Raw genomic sequence first — 6,862 nt, 5'->3', positions numbered from 1 at the left:
GGAAAGAGGACTTCAGGGAATTTCAGGGAGTGAAACAAAGACCAACAGTGAATTTAAAGCAGTTGCCTTTGTCTGGGGGGGAGGCGGGAGGGAATCTGAGGTCATTCTTGCAGGTAGAGCCACAAGCCCTGGCAAGAGTTGTCCATTTAACCCAACTCCTTTCCTGGTGCTTTGAGTCTGTCTTCCCTGTTAGCAGCTAACCAAACCCAACTCTGCCATGAGAACCATCGCTTTCTCCTTTCTTTCCCCCACTTCACCTTGATCAGCAACCCCTTAACTTCCCATCCCCAACTCTGCTTCATTTGTCTTCAGAGCAGTCACCACTACCAGCTTCATCTTACTGTCTGCCTTTCAAAGAGCTCCATGACTGTCTGTTTTGTTCACAGCAGAATCCACAGCATCTAAAACACTGTTTGTTACAAACACTCAATTCACATTGGTTGAACGAATGGCAAGCAGGTCAGTGAGTGGCCAGCCTGCTAGGCTCAAGCCAGGCCAACCCAGAAAGAAGCCCTGACCCAGCTCAGCCTCACTTCGGAACTTCTATGTGTCATAGAATGTCAGATTGATCAAAACCTTTTACGATGAAACGCATTTCAAAGTCCAGACCACCTGAATCACACATAGGTCTTCATGTTATTGTAAATTCAATGTTGAGATAATGTTGGTGGTTTCCTCTTTTGTCTTAGAGGGCAACAAAGAACTACCTCTTTTCATTCTCTGAGCCCCAGTTTCCTCACCTGGAAAATGGGAAGGATTTTTTTGGTGTGTGATTCATCACTTGTTGCAGAGGTCATACAAAATGATGCATTTATCCATGTATTTCATCATTTAAGAAATAGTTTTATGAGTGCCTACCATGGGCAAGGCCTTTAAATGGCATCTTCTCAGCGTAGCCCTTTATAGCCACCTTCTGTAGTATTTCAGCCCTCCCCCCTCAGCATTCCTAATTCTCCTTCTCTGCTCTGTTTTTCTGACAAGTGCTTTTTATTCTCTAACTTAATATATATATATTATTGATTTAAATTATTTATTACAGGTATCTATTTAATTTTTATGTCTCCCCCTTCTAGGTTTCTAGGTTTTAAGCTCCATGAGAAGGATATTTTTTGGGGTGTTTTTGCTATTGTTTTTCCAGGCCTGCCCCATTGTGGGCATTTAATAAATAATGTCGACTGAATAAACAAATGTCCCATGCTCAGAGTACAAGTGCTGATATAAACCAGGCTACCATATAAAACTCAAATTTATCCCTTATTAGAGAAAACTCTCTGAAGAATGTGTGTTCTGTACAGATGGCTTGTACAGAAGGGTTGGAGTTGGGCTGAAGGAACAATTAGGGGGCCAGTACATAAGCCAGGCAAGAGATGACAAAGTGACTGAACTCAGACAGCATCTGTGAGTGAAGGGAAAGGGACAATTAGAAAGTATTGAGGATAAAGAATTGCAGGGTTCGGTGGGTGCTTAGATGTGAGATGTGGTGGGAAAAGTGAAATCAACATTGAATCCCTCATTTCTGGATTGCGCAGCCTGGTGAATGATGATGAGTTGCACTGAGATGGGGATATTGGAGAAGGAAGTGGTCGGGGTTTTTTGTTTGCTTGTTTGTTTGTTTTGGCTACTCCATGTTGGAGAAGAAGTGGTTGGGGTTTTTCTGGCTTTTGTTTTGTTTTGGCCACTCTGTGTGGCATGCGGGATCTTAATTCCCCGACCAGGGATCGAACATGTGCCCCCTTCAGTGGAAGCATGGAGTCTTAACCACTGGACTGCCAGGGAAGTCCTAGGAAGTGGTTGTTTGAAGGACAAGCATGCGGAGAGAATTTGTTGTCAGGTACCTATGGGCCAACAGATGTTCACCAGGAGGTGAACCAGGGCCCTGGGTTGAGAAGAGAAATTTAGGCTGGAGGTAAAGATTTGAGAGCCATAGTCCTAGGCCCTAAGGACAGCATGCAGAGTGAGGAGGGGGAAGGGCCAAGGGGAACACCATCATTTGGGATAAACAGAGAAAAAGAAGAGCTGCAAAGAGAACTGAGAGCAATCAGAAGAGTAGGAGGAAACGAGGGGAGATTTTTCAAAGAGGGAGAAGCCAACGGCATCAGATGTCAGAAAGGTATCAAGCAGCATAAAGAATGAAAAGTTTCCACTGGACTTGGCACATGGAGGGCCAGGTGACAAAATGGACATTCTGACAGGAAGACTGAAGATCCTTACTTCCGTTCTCATCCTATTTCTCCATAGACTGAGGAGCACCCCTTATGCTCAAAAATAAGCCTTTTGCCTGTTCCATTTGGTGCAGACCCCAGAGTTCTGCACCATGGACGATGGAAAAGACTTCCATTTATTTAAAATCCAAAACTATTAAGATCTCCTTCAGGCTAAATAACCACAATTCCTTTACTTTATTAACAAACATGGTGTGCTGAAAAGTTCTGGAATTGGGAACCAGGAAACCTGGGCTGATCTAGCTTAAGATCTGTTATGGCTAAAGGGTGACCTTGAACAACACATGGAGTTTTCTTTCAAGTCAGTTTTCCTCATCTGTAAAATTATGGGGTTGGCCTAAATCAGGTCCCTGGGAACATGTATCAGGAGTAGTTGAGTGATCTTTTAGCTTTAACATTTATGAATTAATGAAATCCACAGTAGATATTTATTAAAGATTCTGCAAGTATCCAATTTCTATTCCATTCCAATAATAATTTTGTTTTTGGACTCATTTCAGTTCCTCTATGTATTAGGCACCTAGAAGCCTAAACATTACACAGAGGTTTCTAACATGGTCATGACTCAAGCAGCAGAGTATATAAGAAGATGGAACAAAATACACACTCAATACCTGTGTCACAGGCTGCTGGCTGTTGTCAAGCTGTTAGTGATTCATTTAGTATTCTGGTTGCAAAGAAGCAGGGCTAAATCATTCACATTATTCTTACGGTTTCCTTTAAATGTAATTAATCCAAATTAAGACAATATTCACCAAGGGTCCTGAAAACAAAACACAACGATAAAACCACCAGTCTATTAATTTAATAGATTTCTTAAAGGTAGCTGAGAAAATTTTGTTATTTATGTCGTGCGTTTTCCCCGTGTTTCGCCAACATGACTCAAATGCCAGTGAACTTCTCCCCCTTTGTCTCTTAAAGAAACGGAGCCAGTGAGAACGGAAGAACCATGGTGGTGTTGAAAATGTGGTCTTTGAAGTTCATGTGTGTAACTGTAGTAGATTATTATTCAGCTTGTCTCCACTCCTTCCTCCTTCCCCCCCCCCACCCCGCCACCCCCAACCTCCAAGGAAAGTGTGGACTTTCTTGCATAACTGATATTGGCCTTGACCATGTGTCCTGCTTAGGCCAATAGCATATAGGTGGAAGTGACAGGGTCACTGCTGCTTGATATCTTTCTGACATCAGACACTGTTGGCTTCTCCCTCTTTGAAATGACATCTTAGACAGAAGGAGACAGTGCATGTTTCCATTAGTGCTTCTGGAAGCTTCTTCTCCATCACGAGAAGGGTTTCTCCCTAGTAGCTGCTCCATTTTCAGCCTAAGTCTCAAAATGAGATTTATGAAGCAAAGTTGCCCCAGTGGACGTACAGATTCCAAGTGGCCCCAGCTGACTTGTGGACCCTGACACAATATCTCCTTCAGAAAATGCTTTTTTCTGTACCCAGCCACAGAAAGAGTAGAAGGCGGCTAGCAGCAAAATGATCTGACACTTAAGAAGAAAATCAGTGGCAGATGTCTGCCTTTATGTTTTCTCATCTAATCCTTACAAAAACCATGTGAGAAGACTTAGTTCCTATTTTTCAGTTAGGAAAACTGAGGTTCGCAGAGGGTAACTAACTCAAATTCTAATTCCAGTTCATCTGACTTTCAAGTTTGTATTATTTTTCAACTACAAAAACCAATGTCAACTCCCTTTTATGACCTGTTAGTATTCAAATAAAAATGATTTTGTCAGGGAAAAAACCTGGATGGAGGAAGCAGGGAACATATATTCAGCCCCTTTGATGGAAGAGTGACATAGCATATGGTTTCAAATCACTCGGAGAAGCAAGGAAACTTCCCTGAGTTTGCAAATTTGCCTTTGAGGACTCCAGGCATGGGAGCTGTGTCAGAGTCAATATATCTGCCCTGGGGTAGATTAGGACCAGGTGACTACCGAGCTGTTCACTGTCCCCTTCTGAGCCACCCGCTGCACTCACCAAATCACTGTGCAGCCTGAAGATAGGTGAGGCAAAAGGTAACCTCGTGCCCTCTGACTTTTGCCTTTTGCCTCTCTCTCGGGGCTTTTTGAAACCATGTTGGTGGCAACCAGTGGCCACCAGCTTACAGGCACAAGTCATTTGAAGTAATAAAACAAGAGGTAACTCTGGCCAGAGCCAGCCATTGGATTTTCAAGGGTTTCAGCTTTCCTCCAAGGAAACATGGTTGTATAACTGAATCAATTTGCTGTACACCTGAAACTAACACAACATTGTTAATCATATATGCTCCAATATAGAATAAAAATTAAAAAAATAAAAAAGCTTAATAAGAATGTAGATTCAAAAAAAAAAAAAGAATGTAGATTCAAATTTATTTCTGATAATGATAATTGACCTAAAATTGAAAATAAAATCTTAAATTTTGCTCCCCTCACCACCAAAAAAGAAAACACGTTTTCTTCAAAGGGTCAAATGGTGTATGTCAGTTACGTGTGTGGACACCAGAACCAAGTTGCTCGAATCCCAGCTCTTCTAATTACTCGTTGTATAACACTTGGGATGTTACTTCCCCTCTTCAATGCCTCAGTCTCATCTGTAAAAACAGACTCATTATTCATTGCACGCACATGTCCTGCCATGGGCCACAACCTTGATTCCATGTGCTGCGGATGGAGCAGTGAGCAAAACCAACCAATGTCCTTCTGTTCTCCTAGAGGAGACAGATGATAAACAGGTCTATTTGTAACACAATTTTAGAGAGTGCTAAATGCTATAAAGACAAATAAAGCAGGATAAGGGATGGAGAGAGGAGGAAGAAATGGCCATATTATAAAGGGCAGAAGAGAGAAGGCTCTTGGAGGAGATAAAACACTGAGAAGGCCAGAATATTGTGAAGGGAGAGAGCCACACGGTACCTAAGGCAAGAGTATTCTAAGCAGAGGGAGCGGGAATAGTAAATAAAATACAGCAACTGTACCCACTTAACTGGAGTGCTGCAGGAGTGACAGGGGATAATACGTGTAAAATGAGGCCATAGAATCTACCCTGTGAAGGCGAGCCCTGCAGGCATCACAGGATCTCAGAGATGAAAGAATCATAAAGTTCGATTCCACCCTTTCCCTTATAATGCACGTGTCTCCTACAATAGTCACGAAGCTTTGGCTTAAGTGCCTGTCAAGATGGGGAGCTCCTAGCCCAGCAGGCAGGGTCCGGCCTCCGTGGTTGGGGGCTTTTCTTTGTGAGGAAGCACCTCGTCCCCTGAGCTTACATCCTACATCCGACGCACAGGAATCACAGAAACCTACCTGCTGCCTCTTTCACATGCCGCCGCCTCCAACGTTTGAAATACTTTCATCTCAGCTCCATCAGTTCCTTCAACCATTCCTTATCTGTGTGGCTTCCGGATTCCTCACTGTTCCATTTGATCATTTCAAACGCGCTGCACAATACGCTCAGTCTCTGATAGATGGGGGAGGGGGTGTGTGTGTGTGCAGCAAACGGGGAGATCAGTGCTGGAGGCTGGAACCTTCCCACTCAAAAGCTCCTTCCCATAAGCAGAGTCCCGAGATAAAGAGGAATATGTCTCCTCTTCTCCGTGGCTGCCTGCTCCTGCCTGGCATAACCCCAGCCTGCACCGATCTGAAATCACACCTAGGGTGATGCTTAAGAGAATTAGTTGACTGACTAATGCTTCCAGTTTCCTGGGGAAGAGAGAAGAGAGGGCAGGAGGCGTTGGGGGACACGGTGAGTGGTGGTGGGTTCAGGAGAGATGTAATTGCCATGTTATTAATTAAGCATCAGATTAAGGGGATTAGAATAGAGCTGATGAGTCAGAAATCCTAACTTCCATTTCCTGTGAGCCAGTCAGCTGGGTCCTGCTCCCCAGCCTCAGCTCAGCTCTCGCCTCTGCCAGCTGCCTCCTAAAACAAGCCACGGCTGCAAGGGTGAGAGGGTGTAGATGACTCAGCACGAGCCCATCCCAGTTGCCAGAAAATCATTCCGAGGAGAAACCTGCCTTCTGATAGATGACTGGGGCCATGTTGTCTTTCGAGCTTACCTGCTTTGGAGCGGATTCTCCTTGGCATGACTTCTGAAAGGATGGGCAGGTTTCATCACTGTGGAGCACAGGCCTGAACTTTAAGCAAAGCATTCAATGGTGTTGTGAAGTTCTGTATCATCTTCTTCTGGTGAAACTATTGGACAAACATAGACATTTGGGACGGTAGGCAGAAACAGGAGATAACAGTAAACACAGTCATGTTTTGATCTGTTTTATTCCTTTGTTTCAGTTTTTATACTTAGAACAAAAATCTTAATTCTTAAATTGAATGTAGGAAGGGACAGTGCAAGTAAAATTGAGGCACCCAATATCAGGCTGATCCAATATTAAGCGATAGTCGCGGCGCAAACAGCCTCGAATCGCAACTTCACAGTGATTTATCTGCTCTCCTGGGCCGGCTTGATAAAGCAGCCACACCACCGACATTCAGATGATGCCACTCCAGGACTCGGTCTGCTGGAAGCTGCCGATTGGCTGAGTAACTGCTGGAAAATAATGAGCCAGTTTCTCATTGGTTGATCTGTTTGACTGCCAGGCAGGGTGGGCAGGGCCAGGAATTGGATGGGGGCCGGTCCATTCCAGGGGACCAGCCGATG

This window comes from Eschrichtius robustus, chromosome 16, assembly GCF_028021215.1.
Source record: "Eschrichtius robustus isolate mEscRob2 chromosome 16, mEscRob2.pri, whole genome shotgun sequence".
Lineage (NCBI taxonomy): Eukaryota > Metazoa > Chordata > Mammalia > Artiodactyla > Eschrichtiidae > Eschrichtius > Eschrichtius robustus.
The sequence above is the reverse complement of the archived record's forward strand: the minus strand, read 5'-3'. Positions refer to the sequence as shown.